This window comes from Protopterus annectens, chromosome 7.part0, assembly GCF_019279795.1.
Source record: "Protopterus annectens isolate FY-2018-M chromosome 7.part0, PAN1.0, whole genome shotgun sequence".
In the NCBI taxonomy this organism is placed as follows: Eukaryota; Metazoa; Chordata; order Ceratodontiformes; family Protopteridae; genus Protopterus; species Protopterus annectens.
In genome coordinates this window covers 1,211,613,014-1,211,634,637 of record NC_056739.1, presented here as the reverse complement: position 1 = coordinate 1,211,634,637, position 21,624 = coordinate 1,211,613,014, and positions in this window count along the sequence as shown.

Here is a 21,624-nt window from a genome sequence, read left to right as displayed (position 1 = left end):
GTGTCATTCGGTCCCTGCACATCAGTAGTGCAGTCACACGAGTGCTGCTACTTTAAAAGACTTAAAGACAGCCTTAAAGGTGTGCACTTGTATTAATAACTGAAGTAAGGTGCTAGCATAACATTTTTTGTGCTCCTCAGTAGCACCTGCTGGATGAATTGCCTGAGGTACTTGTTGCCTCAGCTACAGCTTCAAATCCAAAGAATAGAAGAATAAGTCTTGTGGAACTCCTGCCCTAAAGATTAAAAGACCCTGTCTTGAGACACATTAGAGCCTGAATACATCATGGAAGACCTACCAGTAAAACAGAATGAAAATCATTGTGTATCATTAAGGCTACAAGCAGACAACCTTCCTAACTACAGGCTATAGCCTACAGTTTCAAAGCCAGGTTAAGGAAGATGGCTTTAGCAATCAGGCCTTCCTCCATATTGCCATATGTCTGATTGGAAGTATAGTACAAGGCTGCTACTGAGCTAAAGACAGTCCTAAACCCACTCTGTTATAGGGGAAAGGGTGCAATACAGATCTATATATTCAAAAGCTGTATATAATCTACCTTTTCAATAGTTTCCCTATAGAGAACAAACAGACTCTAAAATTAGTCACACCTGCTGTTTTCTGAAGTATAATCGTTTTTGCCTAGTTAAATCTGTGAGGGACAATGTTTGTTCTAAAGGTTGAAATGTAAGTAGCTTGGCAGAAAAGCACATTCTACCCTCAAGAATGAGTTCTGGTCTGAAATGTATCCGCAGCAGCTCATTTTGTACCTTCGTTGAAGGTTGTGCGTCAGGGCCGGCAACTCGGCACGTAAAAATCAACTGCCAATCATGAGCAGACCAGAGTTCCGCTGTGGCAACCCCTAACCGGTAAAAGCCGAAAGACACAACATGATGGCTATTATATGGTAATAAAACATTCTGGATGCCAATGATAAACATTTGTCAGGGCAATAAAGTAGGCTATGTGTTTTGAGTAGGTGCTTTTTTAAGAAATGGTTGTCTTAAGTTTAGCCACTGAGTTTTTCTTAAGAGAGTGGCAGTGCTGTGTCCAAATAGTATACTCAATGGCAATTCTAGCTAATCTGTCATAAGTGTGCCGCAGTCGTGTAAGTAGAGTTTACGCTAGGAAATGAAGATGATGCAGACAGTAAGCTAGAGAAACATGAAGATCTAGCTGTGCTTAAACAAGTAAAATTAGTCCTAGATAGTTTAGCTCAGTATAGTTGTCCTAATATTTTAGTTTGTTTTAAGATCCACTGACTGAATGGGGAATGCACATTTTAAAATGGTGTCTGGAGTAACTCCTGTTAGTTGTCTTTACATGATTTGTTCTCTTTAGGATGGTCATTTCAGTAAAATCTGAGGGTGTTCAAACAGCATGACTTTTGTTTTCTTTATATTCACTTGGAGATCAAAGTTTTTAAGGCAGTATGATTGAGCTGGAAGCTATTTTGTAGATGATGATGGACTTGCTCAAAATGTGTGCTAGAAAAGAACTGTGAAGTTGTTACTATGTCATATTAGGCTTAAACTGCTGCAGCCCAAATACAAGTTAAGAATGAAGATAATGAATACAAATGCCAGTTTTTAATCCTTTAGGCACTCCATATTGATTTGGCAGAGAAGATAAAATCATCACTTCGGAGAGTGAGACAACTGAGATAGGTAGCTCTTTAATGAGGTGAAGGATTTATAATGATGTCTGCATTTGGAGAGGTATAGAAATATTGATTTTTAGTTTACTGTGTCAAATCCTTTCAAATGAGCTAAGAGGAGGGTGCCTACAGATTCACAATCATTAACTTTTCTTCTGAATTACTCAGTAAAAAGGAAAAGGGCTGACCCTGTACTATGTGTAATTTGGAAGTCTTGCTTGGAAAATGAAAGAATATTGTGTTTGCCTAAGTACTGGGTGAGTTGAAGATGGACTGACTTTTTGGAGGATTTTTAGGGAGTGTTAAAAGAATAGAAATAGCACAGAAAGTGTCATAAGATCATGAGACGAGTCCAGTATGAACAGGAATTAGTATGGCTCGTTTCATCATTAGTGGGACTTAAGAGGTAGCTACGAGTCAACTTGGTAAGCTACAAGTCACAGAAAATCAATAGGAAGGTTGCTAAGAGAAGATGAAGAAAGTCTGATTTTGTTGTAGATTACAGATGTAGCCAATTGACAGTGGTTAAAGTACTAGGGTGCTGACCATGAGTGGGCTGGCAAGGATGAAGCTTTGCACTGATGTGGATGTGCTCAAGAATCAGGATATATTGATAAAGAACTGACTTCATTTTGTTGCAGTATTTAGTGAAAGTTCTAGAGATAAGGGCATTGACGACTAGCACTACCTGGTGATGACTAGCACTACCTGGTGACCACTAGCAGTACTTGCTGACAGACTGCAGAAATTATTTTGGGTTACCCTTATATGAAAAAACTTTTGTTGAAAATAATCCTGTACTGTCAATTAATACCAACATAATTTATGTATTTATTTATTTAAGTTTGATGACTGGGGAAGTCCACTGGGCCATAAAGAGCCTGTTTTTCAATGGAGGCCTGGGGAGAAAAGCTCCAAGACATTACATTTTACATGTTACAATAGAAAAACAATAGTTCAAACAGAAAGGTTAAACATTAAGTTATAAGACCTTAGCAGATTAACATTTAAACATATAGTTACTAGCCCTCAGTAGGTAAGGTGAACCTTGTGCATGGAGGAAGTATATTTATTTGGAAAGTATAGTACATCAGATAGAAGAGAGAAGATCTGTCCCTGGTAGGGGAGAGATTGTCTTTGGTTGAGATATAAGCAATAGTAGATGGTAAATGGAGAAGATTACGCAGCAAGGTAGAAAACAGAGGGGGTTTGAAAGGGGTTATGTTGGAGTGTGACATGGGCATTCCCATTTGGAAGAAAGATGAGAGAATAGCTGAGATTTGAAATTGGTATGGTTAGGTAGGTTGCATAGGTGGGAGGGGGAGAGAGTTCCACTGTTTAGCTAAAGAGTAGGACAGTAGTAGTTGGCCAGGAGGGTGTGATGATTTGTGGACCTGAAGGAGATTTTGTTTTTTGGATCTGAGTGAGCGGTTGGGAATATAGGGTTTTAAGGACGTAGCAAGAGATGAGCAGTTGGTAGGATTAAAGATAAGCTTGTGGGCAATGGTGAGTTGTTAGTAACTGAGGTAGTTGTGTAGTTCAAGCCATTTGAGAGTGTGGAGGGAGTGGCAGTGGTGGGATGAGTTTTTCGAGTTGTTTGCAAATTTGCATATTTTGTGGTAGCAAGATTTGGGTTTTGATAGTAAGCCAAGATGGAGACTGGTGAACAGGGGGGCACCGTACATAACAGAGGGGAGAAGGAAGGTAGATGCAAGGGTTTGTCTGGTTGAGGGGGTGAGGAAGTGGTTGTGCCTGTAGAGGAGACCTAGTTTTTGGTGGGTTTTCTTGACTGAGGAGTGGATGTGAAATAATGTTATTTTAGCATTATCTGTATTTAATCTGTTTTCAGAAGCATTTAACTTTTTTCATGATCTGATGACAAAAAGGCATGCTTTTTCAAAATCTGATCATATAAGACCATGTTGGCTTTTATCTGTTTGTTTAAACCAAACAGATGTGTAGCCTTAGTTCTTTTAAGGCTACACATCTGTTTTGCATTCTCAGATGTGTAGACTTTGTTCTTTTAAAGCTTATTGGGAAAATGCTGTTAAGAATAAAAACAATGGTATGATATAAGTGATCAACAACAAAGATAAACTGAAAGTGATATAGTTAGGATCAGTTTAATTGGTTTAAGATGGATGGAAATGTAAACAGAAATAAATGTTTTGTACTTGTACTAAAGGATTAGCTGGTATGTGGTCACTGTGGGTGAGTTAAGATTAATCCTGAGTTTTACATGTTACTAGGGGAAGAGGACATTCCCAGCCAACTTCACTACCTTGTGGACATTTAGCTTTTTTAAGTTTATTCAAGTCCATTTCCACTGTTAAAGAAATGTGAACAACTCCTTATCTGATGGCCTGCTATTAGATGATTCTGGTATATGCCCTTTCTCTTCAGTTGCAGAAATGAGTCAATGTACTCATTTAACAATTTAACATTTACTATAGTGTTTTTTTCCTTAAACCACCCATTTTATCAAAGGCAGCATAGTGAAGTGCTTGGAAAATCCATCAAGAACATTCCACATCAAGCTCTGGAGTTGTTGAAAGAAGGAATATTAAGTGCAGATGGATAAGGTACGTGTGGGTTTGGGTTTGTGATTTTAATCCCCAAACTTTTACATATACAAAGGTTTTGGCATTATGGGGTGGGAGTGCTGTGCAAGAAATTGTAGGTTCAGGCCTAAAATAAGGGTTAAAGAAGAGGATAGATAGATTTAGTGGTGTATGTATGTGCTGTTGTATGTTGTGCATGTCTGAGTGTCTTGTGTAGTATTACAGAAAGGGTTTTTAGAAGGCAAGGTGTAGCAGTAGGATTTACTAATGCATGTGAACTTAAACCCTGCCCTTCCACCAACCCAGCTCTACAGCTTACCTTAGAAAAACCCTTTCCGTAATGCTATTGTCATACAAAGTATTCCTGAATTTAGTGGCTGAGTTTTGGCTAAAGAAATCCATTTAATTTCCCTTTGCAATTATTTATTTTTTATGTTTTGGGTTTTTTGGTAAGTAGATTTTTGAAAATGTTTTGATGCTTATACATTTTACATAAAGCAACACATACTCATATATATATTAGATATACATATACACACACACATATACACACATATACATATTATATATATATATATATATATATATATATATATATATATATATATATATATATATATATGATTAGATTATGTATGATCAAACTTACTTAACACTGAAAATAAAATACTGACACAAATAAAATTGAACATACGTAAAATCAAAATCCCTAAAAATTAAACCAACATAACATTGCAAAAGGAAAACAATTTCCTTTTGCAATATTTACAATAAAATCCTAATAATAGCATTTAATTTGTCTGAAGAGTGTTAGCATAAAAGTTTTTTAAGGTAAGGGGTAGCATGCATTGTTAAAGTTGGTGAGGGGGCAACATCATAACACTGCCATTGCATAAGACAGGCTCACACACAAACAGGCACAACACATACTCTCCAAACACTAAACCTGTCCTCATACATAACCCATACCCTAGCCCTAACCCAAGTACACTTGTGCACATACACACACACACACACACACACAGAAACATATACTCTCCAAACACTAAACCTATCCTCATAACTAACCCTTTACCCTAGCTCTAACCCAAGCACACTCACACACATCCACATGCCCCCCACACACACACACACATACACACTCGTGTGCGTGCACTAAAGCTTTACTTAGCTTAACCTTACTCTAACCCTAAACCAAGAATGCACACAAACAACACACCTTACTTAACCCTTACCCTAATCCCCAAACACACACAAAAAACACTCCAACCCCTATCCAAACCCCACTTACCTTCTTGATAAAACAAAAGTCTGGAATTCTGAATGTTTGACAAATGCAACATTTGCTCATTTCCACCACCTCTTGCAGTTATTGAACAAATGTATGTTCAATAAACCATAGCAGAACCAATGACAGATAGATATAGATACATAGGTATTAATATAGAGACAGATGTCTATATCTATATCTGTAGACAGATGTAGCTATAGATATAGCTATACAGATATATGATTTATGCTTCATCGGTGGTTCATGTTATTGTGGACAAAATTTGTGGTTAAAATCATCACTGGTACAGTTAATCAAATTGTGCTGTACTTGGTATAAGTCATCTACAGAATAACTAAATTATTTCACTTGCTCCATGTTTGTCTGACAATGGAGTTAGTATATATGAGTTACAGGGTTGTGGGGGATGAACCCAGTAGGAAGTATGGAGGGCAAAGTTCCCTAAATAAAAAAGTTAAACTTGAAATGTCTGAACAGGGTAGGGGGTTATGTGGTGCTTAGGGATGGTTTAATGTGCTTTTTTGTATTTATGGGAATGTGTTTTAATCTACTTGATCGTAAATGTAAAAGCATTGTTTATGTGTGTGATTAATGTATTTCACTGCTTCTGTTTTGTGACAATTGTATTGTAGATGAAATTGGTCAGTATATTGTGTATAGATCAATTTCATCTATGATCTTTCATAATAATATGTGTATGAGAGTGTGCATATATACACACACACACACACACACACACACACACACACACAGCAATATATATATATATATATATATATATATATATATATATATATATATATATATATAGAGAGAGAGAGAGAGAGAGAGGGGGGAGTGTGTATTTTTGTGTTTTTATTTATTTATCGTGTATATAAACAAAAACACACAAATATGCATAAAGCACAACACAGTAGATAATTAGTATGAACAATGGCTTTAGAATTGGTGGTTTGGTGACTGAAACATGAAGAGGCCACGAATTTGCAGATAGGTTCATCATAAGTTTCCATTAAACATGTATATAAATTGGCAATATTTTATACAAATGCCGCGGTGGTACGGCGGTAGCGTTGTTACCTCACAGCATGAGGTTCTCCCATTCGATTCTTGGCTGGGCTTGGGAGTGCCTTCTGTGTGGAGTCTGCATGTCCTCTCCGTGGTTGAGTAGCATTTGAAATACATGCGTGCGTAACTGGGCGTGCCTTCGTTGAAGGTTGGGCGTTGAGCTGGCACCTCAGCGTTTCGTAAAAATCTACTGGCAATCATTAGTGGACCAGAGTTCCGCTGTGGCGACTCCTTACCGGGAAAAGCCGAAAGACAAACAGCAACATTCTTTGGACCTAGAGCTCAGAATAGTTGCACAGTACTTAGGCATTGTACATAATGTGCTTTTCAATCCTTCAGAGGGAATAATATAAACTGAACAACTGCAGCAGCGATGCTTTTGTGTGTAAAGAAATTCAAGTTTTATGGAGCCAGAAATATACCTCTCAACCTTTCAGAGGAAGAAATCTGGACAAAGCCAAAAACAATGGGTGGACAAAGGCTCAAAAATAGGGACATATTTTAAATATTACTCCTATAACCTTAGAGAGTTGCTAGTTTTGCATTATTATGCATTTTCTGAAGGATATAAAGTCTGCAATTTGAATAACTGCCATTATATAATATTGTTTAGTAACTTCATTCCTGAATGATTTGCCAGAAAACCACATATTTTATGAGGAACTGACCAAAAATATGAGGCAAAGATCTGGACATTCTGTGGAAATCTGGACAGTTGAGAGAAATGGCCAGAAATAGTTTTTTGTGACAATAATTTCCACAGTTCTGAGATATACTTGTAAAAAAACACGTGATTGTTTAGGTAAACTTCTTCTGAATCTCTACAGTGAAACAAGAATAGTTTCTTAAATCTGACAAATGGTTAAGACATTTATATTATAGAAGCTGTTGTGTTTTTATAACAATATCTAACTCCATTTTTCAAAATATGAACATCAGAATTAATTTGCTGAAATGTCTGCAGTCACATTTATCTCTGAAGGAATTGTCAAGAACAATGGAAAAGAATCTGCAGGGAGTTAATGAAACATGAGGATTTCAAGTTACATGGTATTTGTGTCTGGCAGGCATCCTGGACCTTTTGTTATGCATTCTTACTATGTTGTTTAAAGGAGACCTTCTGGGTATGTCCCTTAACTGCTTACTGTATGTCAGAGAGGGCCTTGCAAAACTGTGCTGCTATATTACATGGGTGATAAGTGGGCAAGTACCCTGCAAATTTCAAACAATGAACTTTTAAGTTAATCAGCATCACATTCTGTGGTATGACAAGCTATCATCTATAGGAGGGGATAACATGTCAATTTAAAGCTTTGAACACTAACAGAAGCTTCCAATGCACTGAAATAAAGAGTTACTTGTCTGTTGTATGGTTGCAATATGGAACGCGTAGTTGAAATTTCATCAGATTTCTTGTTAATTGATAGATAATGACAACAGTGACTTAATAGGTAACACGTACAAGTTCATGCCAGAAATATCACAAGACTATGAGTTCTAGCCCCAAACCAGGTAGCTGTCTCTCTAGCTCAGTATTAACACTGCAATAAAGCATGAGGACTGTAGGGTGTTGCAGTCTTGACATGCTCTCATTCTGACAGGACTTGATGTTAACTGCAGGCTCATGTAAAGAAGAAAGTGGCATTTAGATAAATACAGGATAACAAGGAACCTAAACAGCTAAATCCAGTATAGTCTGTTAAGTGTTGGCAGAAAGGGAAGTACACCAGAACGAAGAGGCAGAAGGAAGGGCATACTAACGAAAGGCCAACAGCATCTGCAATGTGCATTCGAGTGTCTCTGAGTAAGAAGAGATAAATAAATGCTTAGAACAGAAGTAAGAAGGAAAGGAATATGCCTAATTACAGAGTATCTCTCCAACTGAGAAGCAGTCTATATCATGTAGAATGGAGCATCGACTGAGCAAGTTAGACTCAGGGACTAATGCAGGATGTGCTTAGTCTCAAAGTAAACACACACCATCTAATTAGCTATTACCAAAGTGTAATCATTATAGGCAGTAGAACACCAGGCAAGTAAACAATCAGTCAGGGAGATAGGCAACTAAAAGGAAATTGACAAGAAGGGGGTGGCAGCAGTGCTTTCTTCTTTACGAATTAGGTGGATAAGATAAAAAGGGAGGTGGCCACAGGGTCACAGAATATTGTGGTCTGGCTTAATCATGACTTTATGTATAGTTGTTGGATTCAGGTCACCAAACCATGGAGAAATTGTGCTCTGTTTCAAATTTCAAAACCTGTACCAGCAAAATCTCGACTTTAAATTGTACTCTACAGTCTAACAAATTGTGTGCATGTATATATATATATATATATATATATATATATATATATATATATATATATATATATGTAAATAGGGAACAAACTCCAAACTCAGCTTCTGAAACAAAACCTTGTATTTTTCCCTATGTTATGTAAAATATTGCCTTTCTCCTCCATGCATTATATTTTATGTGCCTTGATGTGATTAGCTAATTTAGGCCCAGAAATGAACATAGCCTACGACCTAGATTTAGCTAAATAAATATATATCATATTTTCCATTATGCAGAATAAAGTATTGCACTTTCCCATTACACCTTATATTGCATATGCCTCAGTAGTATGATCAACCAACGTGGTCCCCAAAGTAAACGTAGCATAAAACCCTGCATTATCTGCAGAAATAAATGCATGGCATTATCCCTTCTGCAGAACAAAACATCACATTTCCCTTTAGCCAGGGTAAACATACCACTGCACTCAAGATGGACTGCTGAAATGTAATATTTCATGTTCAGTTCTGCCAGATATTATAATCACACTCTTCCCTTTAGACTTAAAAACAGAGTCAGACCACAGAACAGCTACAGTGAGTTTAATAATAATTATAGACACAACAACAAAATAATATAATAATAGTAATAATAATAATAATAATAAAATAATAATAATAGTGATAGAATAAGGTTTCAGTAAAATTGTTGTCGTAGCTAGAGCAAATTATCAAAACTACACAAAATCATCAGTCTTCATGATGTGGGACGGTGGCACATAAAATGTCGGAGCCATAGTAGACACTAAAGTTTATACTTCGCAATCCCAGGTTGTTGTAAAAAGTCATTATTGTTTTAATACAAACAACTCTTTCATCCAGAAATAATTTAATAAACCTATCCATATACAGGGACAGGTTTCCAAAATAAAGCCTTACCTTGACACATTTAGTGGTGGATTCAGGTTTTTGTTTCTTTTCAAAAATACACATACAATAGGAGCAACTGAAAACTCCACTGTTAAATAAGAAAACAGTAGTTCAGGAAAAAAAAAAAGGAATTCATAAAGAACCCCATCGTTCACATTTAGGGCTGAGCTAAAAAGGCCCTGTTTCCATATTGAAGTACATTATCTGCAAAGAGGAAAGATTTCATTATCAGCTAATTTGCATGTCTATGAATTACCATTAATGACCACGAGTGCAGCTCAGCACTTCCTGTGGTGGTTAATAATGGAAGTGGCTGCATCATAGTACTGGCACCCGTCCTCATTCACTGTACTACACACAATCTGTATCCCATACCTGTGCCTGTGTTCTCAGACTGTTCCCGATGTCTTTCCTACCCTTATAACTCATGAACTATTTCAGACAGTAATGGCAGACAATAGAGTTTCACACTTTATATTTTTCAGTACCTCCAGGTAGTGTAAAAGCTGTTAGGCTAGCAACTTTCTAAGATTGTAAAAGACTTGCTTTCAATGCATTCCTAGTACTGTCCTGTCTCACACTACAATGTTGAGAGGTATGCCTACTGTTCACTAAGCCCCCATATATCCCAAACTCTTTCAGACACTGTATAACACCAGATATTCTCTCTCTCTCTCTCTCTCTCTCTCTCTCTCTCTCTCTCTATATATATATATATATATATATATTAATATAAATATAAATAAGTGTGTGTGTGTGTGTGTGTGTGTGTGTGTGTGTGTGTGTGTGTGTGTGTGTGTGTGTGTGTGTGTGTGTGTGTGTGTGTGTGTGTGTGTGAGTGTGTGTGTGTAAAAACCCTTGCTGTGCTAAATTTTCAGTTAGTGTAGCAGGTTAGTCCTGAGGTTTACTATGGCAGTGGTGTAGGGTTTGACTCCGTTTTAGTGTCTTTAAGGCAAGGCATGTAATATTATCCCTGGTGTCTAGTTGTTCCCTGTATCTGTTTTATTTTTTTTTAATTAAGTGTCTTTAAGGCATGGAATGTACAGTATCCCAAGTGTCAGGTGTTTCCCCTCCCAATATTGGTTATGGGTGTCCAGGTTTTATTTTTACTACAAAGGAGACCATTTTGTGGTCTGACCTTACCAGGGAAGGGATTACAGTAGGGGGTGTGCAGCAGTCTCCCATATTAGTGAGGACCAGATCCAGTATGGTTGCACCCCTGGTTGATCTGGTGCAGGTAGTTTGTGTTTACAAAATCCAGGAGTCTCTGTGCATGTATGTTAGTTGTTATATAGGATTCCCAGTTAATAGTGGGGTAAATAATGTCACCCATGGATATGATATTGGGTTGGATGGTTAGTGTTTTTAATAAATTTAAATACATAGTATGGGTTTTCTGGGTCATAGAGGGGGACCTATAGCTTGCAAGGAAGTGGTGTTGGATTTTAGCTATGGCGATTTGGACATGGAGCAGCTCAAGTGCATTGTCCTGTTTGACCAGGCTTGAAGTATACTTATTTTTGATGTAAATAGAGACACCTCCACCTTTAGTCCCTGCCTATGAAGTAGCTGGCCTAAACGTGTGGAAAGCATTATAACCTTGCACTGTTGGTGTGCCCTCCGCATCTATAAACCATGTCTCAGTGTCAGCACAGACGTCAGCATTCTCTAGGGTAAACAGAGCTTCTAGGGAGTGGAGTTTTTTGTTTAGACTCCTGGTATTGAGCAGTAATACCTTTAGATTTTCTTTGTTTTGATTTGCTATGTCAGAAGTCCTTTCAGTTTGGTGTTTCCTAAAAAAGGCACTATGGGGGGAAGACAATGTTTTAGCTAATATTCAGAAGCCTAGAGGGGACAGGTGCAGACCATCCCTGGAAAAGCAGCGTAGTCTGTTGACCATCTCCTTCCATGCTGACAAATATTGCACCCCCTTAGAATGACAACAGAAACTAATCTAATTATTAAAGTCAATCATCATTTGTTCATATTGTAGAATCATCCTTGGAGAAGTTAAAATGCTGCTCAATGCTAGGCTCATACCAGCCTGAGACACACATTCCGAGAGCTCCATGATGTTTCTCTTCATATACTCTAGGGAGGTATGTCTCAGGTAATTTACTCCCACATGGACTATGATTGAGTCATATTGGTAATTGCGGTCCAATGACCTGAGTGTGTGTGTAATGTGGTGGATCCTAGCTACTGATAAGCAACTGACAGTAACTTTCTCCTTACTCAGCCTGGTAAGAGGGACATCAGTGTGTCTCACAATGAAGTCTCCAATGGCTACAGTGTTGGACTATGTGGTGGCTTGCCTTATAGGCTTAGAGGCAGAGGGTCCATGAGATGTAGCTCTATGTGCTGATGTGGGTGTTGTTTTGAAAGATCTTATTTGGGGCTGCTGAGGGTATTTGTTATGTGTACTTCATCTAGGAGGTCTTTGTGGTTTAGGAAGTCTCCATTTAAGTGCCTCAGCATATGTTGGTCGATATGTTTGCTTTGAATTGTATGTGATGGGTGCAGTGTGTGTACTACTGACAACCTTATTGACATTAGGAGTACTTTCATGTGAGACCTTTGCCTCCAGTGACATTGTGTAAATACATCTCTCACATACCATATCAGTTTGTTTGAGAGTTAGCTGGTTGTCAGGAAACATGAGGTAATTTCTCCATTGCCTCAGGATGCCCATATCCACAAGCTGGTAATGGAGACAATAGGAAAGTTCATATCCATGGCAACAGACCCTTTTTTATTGATTAGATAGTTGGAGTGAGAATATTAGTCACTGTCAGGAGTATCCAGTTTGCAACTATGTGGACAGTAATTGTCTCTGCAAACTAGTTGTCCTGTGTGCAACTTGGTATTGGAGAAATTTCAGTTGTGCTTTTACAGGAAAACTGTCACTCAGGGTGTCTGAGTGTGCACAGAGCACTGCCAAACACTTGAGGGGAAAACAAACGTAGACCCTGAAAATTTAAGGATGAAATATTTGGGCGGATATTCTGAAGTTAGAAACAAATCAAGCAATACTTACTAAAAGCAAAGAATTAGCTTGTCAAGAATGATGAAAAGAGGGGAGTCGCATGAATGGCTACTGCCTGGCTACTACTAATGCTGGTCTCAGCACAGCTTCACTCTGCTGGGATACAATACTCCTTTGCTTCTTCTTTCACCAGAAGCAAAATGTTAGCACCAATCTCAAGAAGAGAAGCAGGCCACAGCCTCTTTGGTGGTCCACAGTCTTATCCCAGAAGATGCAATGGTCTGCAGGCTTTTGTAGCCTTTTTCTGGTAGATGCCTTGAATAGCAACCAGACCAGTCAGGAATGTTAAGCACAGACCCTCACTCTCCAACCAGAAATGGTCAGGAATCAATACACTCTGCTACTTCTCTCACCAGGACCAGAATATAAGCACAGATTCCAAGCTGTCATCTATAAAGCAGTTATTCGGCTTTCTGTTGATCAGCAGTCTCCAGGAAATAATGTCCCTGTACTCCTTCTCTCACCAGGAGAAAACAGAAGCACTAAACCCAAAATGACTGCTGAGAGGCAGAATGTGGGCTTTCCAATAACTGGTGGTCTTGCAATACATGTTTAAAGGTAAGATTAAAAAAATGGTTTATCCTAAACACTGCAGTGTGCACTAAGCAATTACATATGAAAGTGGGTAACTTATGTTTTAGCTGTCTAAGTGGAAAGCAACTATTTTTAAAAGCTCAAGATATATTGAAACTGGGTGGCTACTTTTGTATTCAGGTACTATGGAATACAGTGGGATGGCCAATAAATTTAAATAGTTGAAGGGAGGTGATTTCACAAAATAATTATGTGCTTACTCACACCAGCTAGTGAAAGGAGAGAGGGAAGGAGATATATGATCAAATTAACATAAGGGGTAGGAAACTAGAAAGATAGTGCTGTTTACGAACACAACAGTAACAGGATGGGAGGGTGGGAAAAAATTCTGTCTGACTCACAAGAGACACAGCTGTGGTCTCTTTTCAAGTTTTAATATGCAGTTAAAAGCAGAATACAAGTATTATATACAATATAAAATCAATAGCACATCACTAAGAGTAGACTCAGAGGTGAGAGATCTAGGTGCACAGACAGCAGTCCGAACTTTGATCACCATGTGTCCACAGTGGTGAGGAAGTCCCTTTATGTGGCACAACTTATAAGTAAACGTATGGCATCCAGATCCAAGGAAATTATAGTCCTGCAGTACTCAGCCCTCATTAGACCAATAATCGAGTGCAATGCGCCATTTGGCATGTACTTAACTAGGCACTTACAGCATCTGGGGCACCCTCAGGTGTTCCTCACAAGGAAAAGACAGGGTGTAAACAACATGAATTTTGCAGACCGACTAAAAGCCCTATCCCTTTACTCTGTCTCCTACCAACTATTAAGGAGTGACCTATGCCTGACCTACAAGGCACTCTGAAATCCAACCCTAATGGAGCTTCTTACACATCCACAAGTCAAACAGCATTAGAGTCATCCAATCTAGGGATCTAAACTTAGAAAGTGAATCAAACAAAACATGCTGGAGAGACAGATATGTGTCTCAGATATTGTCCTTTCTTTGGAACAGGTTTCCTTTTCACATTATAAAGAGCCCTTCCCTGGCCCTCTTCAAATGCAGTTTGGATCAATGGATGAGGAATCACATATTCACACCTTGGGTAGTGCCTATGTCTCTCATGGACAGGGGAAATCTGTAAGATACTCAATGCATAGGTACAAATCCATGCTATTCTCTTGTCTCTATTTGCCATATATTGGTTAAAATCAGGTTATATTGGCTAGGCTTGTAAGGGTCCTTAAGTCGTTAGCATAGTACTCTCCTATGAACAAAGCCAAACTGGGATGTGTCTAGCATCTGTAGGTTGCCAATGTCATTGTTGATCATTTCCGTGATAATTCATTACATGGCTTTGCATATTAGACTTTTTAGACTGATGGGTCTGTAGTTCCGGGATCAGTTAATGGTCCATGCTTATGAAGAGGGATAACCATTGTGGGTCTCCTTTCACCTGGCAAGTAACCTGTTTTGAGACTGCCATTGAAGAATGTCTCAAGTGGTCCTGCTAAGTCATGTTTTAGGCTATTTAGGAGGCAACTGGGGATAGTATTCTGGCCCATTTTAGCAGTGTTTTTGGCCTTAGTAGGCACATCCAGGACCCGCTTCCTCTTTACAGTTGGGGGAATATGCTAGAAGAGATTTCACAGGGGGTAGTGGGAGAGGTGAAGTTAGATCTAAATTTATCAGCCAGGAGTTTTGCTATGTCACCCTGGTCAGTGAAGGCTGTGTCATTTACCACTAACATATCGCTTAAAAGTATGAATAAGAAATTGGAAGTATGCAATCAACAGGTTCCTCAAGTACAACAATTGGAAATAACATAAAAAGTCAGGCCTGCATGACAATTTTATGTAGCTCTCTGTGAAACTTTCCCGTTTGTGATTTTTTTAAATTTATATTTAGAAACAGTTTGCAGGTTGCATGCCTTTAAATACTAGCTTATATAGGAAGAAAATCTTGTCATGGAAATATCCTGCAAATTAGTTTGCTGAGATTTTATTCAGAACTCCAATAAAGTAGGTAGAGTTGTAAACAATAATGGATTATATTTGTTTGCAAAGTCCAACCCAAAATGTAAGAATCATTGCCAGGACAGAATGCATGCTAATAACTACATTAGCATCAAAATTACAGAATATGTGTAAAACGAGTTTCCCCATTTTAGGAACTTGAATTTGAATAAGGTTGCAATGCAAAAACTTGAGTATAGTCCAAGAAACACAAAACTACAATAAACGTAGTTGTTGCAATAGGAAGGTAAAATAACTTTACAAGGAAAACACTTGTCACTGTGTGGCAGAAGGCTAAAAAAACACGAACAGAAGATCTTACATTCAGGACTTGACATCAAACATATTTCATTCAGTGGAAGATAACATTGCCCTTCTCAATGAGAGACAGAAAAGCCTCGTAATTTTATTTTCTTGATGTGTGAGTTGATTTATCCAGTCCCGCAAGAGTTTGTGTTATGTAGTATTTTACACATGTGAATTTAGTTTTCCACTGGATAGATTTAATTTTCTCTTTTGGTAAATAGGAAGCTAAATGAAATAAAAGCTATAAAGAACAATCAGACAGACTTTGTTCTGCCTTTAGGTGTAGGGCTGTAGGCTAGTCTCAGTTTTTGGTCTATTAAAATTCCCCCATTTTTTGCTCAGTATCTTTTCCCATGTTACAATAAGGGCATTATGAAAATACTCAGTTCTGTTGAAATAGTGGGTAGGATACACATGACTATGATATCCATAGAGGGCAAGATGTGGGGCTCATGTTATTTTGGACACTTCAGAAATTCTGAAGAATGTCAAAAACTTGTTATAGTGTAAAGGCTGGGAGATTTTTTGTTGTACTGTATGTTTTTGTTTGAGCTTTCTTTTTTGTTTGTGAACATCATTTTTGTATTGCATCTGTATAGTGTGTTCTCGGTTTGACATGATTTTAATAAGTTAAATGTTCATCTCATATTTCTACTAGTGTAGCATTTCCTGTAGGAAGGATTCCAGGTTAGCAAATGAGTGGATCAGCAGCGGACAGATCTGCCATCACCATGACTGAAAGTGCTGTGGCTGAGCTGGGATTGGATTGTACTAATGTAAGCTATGGGGGGATAAGGAAAGCAGCAGTGATTTAGGATAACACAAACAGACCCATAACTGTAAGTCATGAAATTGCAGAAAAAAAAATCAGTGAAACTTAAGGATAACAGAATAATAGAATATATCAACAAACTCTGTTCTTTTTTAATATAGTTTTGTCATGTGCATGTTCCTCACACCCCCAATGTGGAAACTGCATCCTCATTACCCAACTGCTTATATATACTAACTCTGAGATCATCATGACTCAGCGAAAAGGGAATAGTCATGAAACTTTGTGATCTCGGAATTTCAGTTTCAGTATTCCAAGACTCACCCTTACTCATCTCAGAATTTAAATGTGTTACTCTTGAATGAAGAATCTATCTGTGGAGAAAATATTATAATTACATGTAATTTCCAATTTACAAGTTATTGCGTCTGAAGAACTGTGGTTGATTGGTATGGAGGAGTTGGGGAAATAGGAAGGAGGCTTAGAGGGTGGCTCTGTCAAGAGCTGAGAAGGAACTAAGGCAAACTATACAACAGGATGATGTTGGACACATGCAATAAAGGGTACTGTATAGACATATGGAGTTATGTGACTGCATGACGAAAGAACAGAGACTGTAAAATACTCTATTAAACAAAGAAAAAATATTAACCACTTGATTTTTCAAGAGGCTTATAACACACAATAAAAAGCGGACTTTATAAGGCTTGAGTTATTGATACCATAAGGTTTAATAACTGCAAGCAATAATTAATATGAGAAATGAAAGACATTATATATTGTAGCCTTTGAGACTAAGGCAGATTATGTCAAGGTGAAAAATGTGGCCCCATAAAATAAACTTTGTTACAGTGATCAGTCTGCAAATAGGAAGAGACCGGAACTGACACACTCTAGGACTGAGACTGTGAGGAAGAATGAAGTAATGATAAAACTGATCTTTTTTGAAAACAAGGAAAGAATATGTAAAATTACAGACACATGTAGTTTAGATTGGAAGGTGGGAATGTGGGTACAATTAAAAGTTTATGACAGTAAAATATATCATACTGACAGTTTTGCGAACTTGAATGGAAAAAAAGGATTAGTGAAATATGGAAATAACCTTATTATTAGATGGGCATGTTGCAACATAATTTGATAAATGAAAATGTAAAAATTGTTCTTAATGGGGGACATTTTATTTTGGAATGTATTCTGAAGATGTTTAAAATAGGGCTGCTTTGGGGCAGAGTGAACTACTGTGATGAAGTGTTAGAAAGAAACAGAAGTAAAACAGGACAAGATAATATAGAGGAAGGTAAAGAAGAAATGGAGGAAAGAGGGGAACAAAGAAGAAATAAGGAAAACCTGGAATAAATAGATGACATAATGTATGGAGATGTAAAACAAGAGAAGAATTGTCGAGTAAGAGTGAAAAATAATTTATTTTATTTATTTATTTTATTTTACATTTGTTAACCGGGTTAGTCTGGCTGAGCTTTTGTCTCATTTTCAGCAGAGACCCGGGGAGAAAAGCTCCTCAGGACTAGAAAACAATTTATTAAATTTTAGTAACATAGTAGTAACAATCAGCTATAGGATCTTACAAGCAGAGACCTGGAGAGAAAAAAAAGCTCCTCAGGCAATTCAATTATACAGAGTATTAACAATTGGCAGACAAGTATGTGAGTTGTTACAAACAAGGTTTTAAACAATTAGCAGAAGAAAATGTGACTAGTTACAATATTATTTAAGCTGCTTAGAGCAAAATGAGTTAATAGTTAGGCAGATGCTTATTTAAAGTGGGTAGGATCTAGTTGTATAGGAGGTAGGAAACAAGAAAGGAAAGTAAGAATGTCTAGTAGGAGATGTAGGGGAGGTAGAGTATAGGAGACAGACTAGACAGGCAGGTTGTTTTGAGATTGTAAGAATTAAGAGTGGTTGGATATAGAGGAAGGGAAGAGGTAGGAAGAGGCAGGGGAATAGTGTTAGAGATACATTGAGTGAAGTGGTGAAATAGGTGAAAGGATGGTGGTTTCAGGGTGGTTGGCTATGATGGCAAGACCACTTTGTTTTTAGGTATTTTCTTGTGGCTAATTTGAAACTTTTGCTATGCTTGAGGGATTTTATTTCCAAGGGGAGTTGGTTCCAGGATGTAGCTGGGTTATAGTTATAGAGAAGGCAGCCTATTTTGGTTTTGGGTTTGTATATGTCTAATAATTCTTGATTTGAGCTGCGTAGCGTCCTAGCAGGGGAATATTTGGATATGATAGTGGAGAGGCTGGGGCAGAAGGAGGGTAGATAGAGGATAGAGTGGATGATTTGTAGTTGGTATAGTTGGAGCAGCTGAGGGAATTCTAGCCAGTCTAGTTGCTGTAGTGCTAAGCAGTGGTGTGACTTGTAGGTTTGGTTAGCTGCAAATCTGGCGATCTTATAGATAGTTTCAAGCTTGGAAATAAGTGTAGAATTTAGGTTTTTGAATTTGTGGCAGCTGTACAGGAGTGTTGGGAGTAATAAAGCCTGGAAGAGAGTTATTCAGGCAGTGTTAGTTAAGTATTTCTTGCTATGGAAAAGGTGTCCAAGTTTCTGATGAGTTCTTTTTACCGAGTTAGTAATATGGAGATAAAACTTAAGCTGATCATCTATTGTAACACCTAGCAATTTAGTACTAGATTCAGCTGAGATGACAGCATTGTTGCAGGATAAGATGGTAAATGTACTTTTGAGTGTGGTGATGTTTTTAGGGAGGAAGAGTAGGAGCTTAGTTTTTTTTTTGGATTAAGTATTAGTTTGTTATCACTAAGCCAAGTCTCAATGGTGTGGAAGGATGCCTGGGTAGTTGAGTGGAGATCAGTTGGGTTGTCAGCAATGGTTGTAACAGTTGAGTCATCAGCATATTGCACAAGAGATGACTGGGGACAAGAGGAGTAGAGCAAGTTGGTGAAAATATTAAAGAGTAGTGGTCCAAGTATGGAGCCTTGGGAGACTCCCATTTGTACAGTGAGAGGGGAGGATAGTGCAGAGAGCCATTTAACTGATTGCTGGTGGGTAGAGAGATAGCTGGAGAACCAGGAGATAGTAGTGGGACAGAAATGTAAGTTAGCGAGTTTATCTAGAAGGAGTGGGTGAGAGACAGTGTCAAAGGCTTTAAAAAGGTAAAGGAAAAAGCATGAAACAAGTTTACTGTTATCACGAGCTAGGGAGACTATGTTGATGAATGATATGAGTACAGTAGTTGTACTATGCATGGGATGGAAACCATGCTATGTGGGTGTGAGAAGGTTTTCCTGGGAAGGTAATGCATTATATATATATATATATATATATATATATATATATATATATATATATATATATATATATATATATATATATATATATATATATATATATATATATATATATATATATATATATATATATATATATATATATATATATATATATATACTATGTTGATGAATGATATGAGTGCAGTAGTTGTACTATGCTTGGGATGGAAACCATGCTATGTGGGTGTGAGAAGGTTTATATATATATATATATATATATATATATATATATATATATATATATATATAGTGGAGAGAGTATGGCAATCGGTCTGAAGTTGGATAGGTCTGAGGAGTTGCCCCCTTTGTGAATGGGTATAGTAAAGAAATTCTTCCATACAGTGGGGACATATGATTCAGAAATGGATCGGTTGATTAAGATAGATACAGGATAGGCAGGAGGTTCAGAGGCAATCCGCAGGAAGTAAGAGGGTAGCTTGTCAACAGATGGGGAGCAAGGTTTAGGTTTAGAGAGTAATGACTTTACATAGTTGATACTGCTTTTGGAGAGAAGGAGTTAGGAGGGTTTGGAAGAGGTATAGAGTTTGTGGGGGTGCTAGTGTTGTTTCTCGGGGGGGGGGGAGAATTTATTATGGAGGTTATTGAGTTTATAAAATAATTGTTAAATTTGTTGACTATGTCTTCAGATGTTGCACTGGGACATCGGTTAGGAGAGGAAGGGTTTCCTGGATGAAGAGTCTGTTTGATAGAGCTCCAGAATTTCTTTGGTTCTGATTTAAGAGTAGAGGGAGGATTGGCATAGAAGTTTATTTTCTCATAATGGATGTTTTTTTTTTTTTTATTTTATTTCTGAGTTCTTTATATTTCTGAAGAAATATAAAGAACTCAGAACTAAATATAATCTTAGTTTCGTGAAAAGAAATCTGGTAGTTTAGCTACTGGTGAAAATAGTGAAAGCACAGAAGATAGCGGCGAAAAAAAATGCAATGACAACACAAAAGGGTATGTAAGAGAAAAGGGACGGAATGGAAAGGTAAAGGATGAAGTGTATGTTTATAACAGCCTGAAGGAATGGGAAGGAGGCAAGATATTATTTACTGGGCACATGAGTTAGAAAATGTGTGCCAGCTGGTGATGTCAACCTTGGCTCTAGGTGATGATCACTATTGATGGGACACCCTGACCACATGTCCAAAATGGGAAAGGGGGGATTGATGGCCATATACAACTGTTACAAATTGTTTTGGATAAGAATTTTTTTTTATAATAAATATTTTTTGCAGCTATGGAGGATACTTTTGACTGCATGTATTCATGATAAACACAATCTTTTTAATTCTGATTTAGTCATGAGAAGAAGGTTTCTTTCTGACAGCTAGGTGCTGTGGAAAGGTGATATCCAGGACTTACAACATTTTGTTTGATAAATTAATTCTAATGATTTGGGTCTTACTGTTACTTATAATTTGTTTACTGCAAGTTTTATGGATGTTACAGTAATATATATATATATATATATATATATATATATATATATATATATAAACACCATTTTCAAAAATGTTATATTGCATGCTAATAGTTATCCATTATGAGGAATAATATACCTTTTTCACAACATCTTAGAACTAAGTGAAGATTTGGGGATTCTGCTGTGTATCTATGCAGTTTAGTGATACTGAAACCTTTTTAAAGGACAAAATACAAACAAGAATTAATAGAATTAATAGAAGCTGTTAAAAATAAAATACTGACTCAATCTAGTGCTGAATTACTTAAATATAGCGAGGATTGTGGGAAAAATCAATCTTTACATCAGCCACTAAGATTCACCACAACTTTTGGTAACAATATATATAAGATTCATGATCTTAATAATAAATCA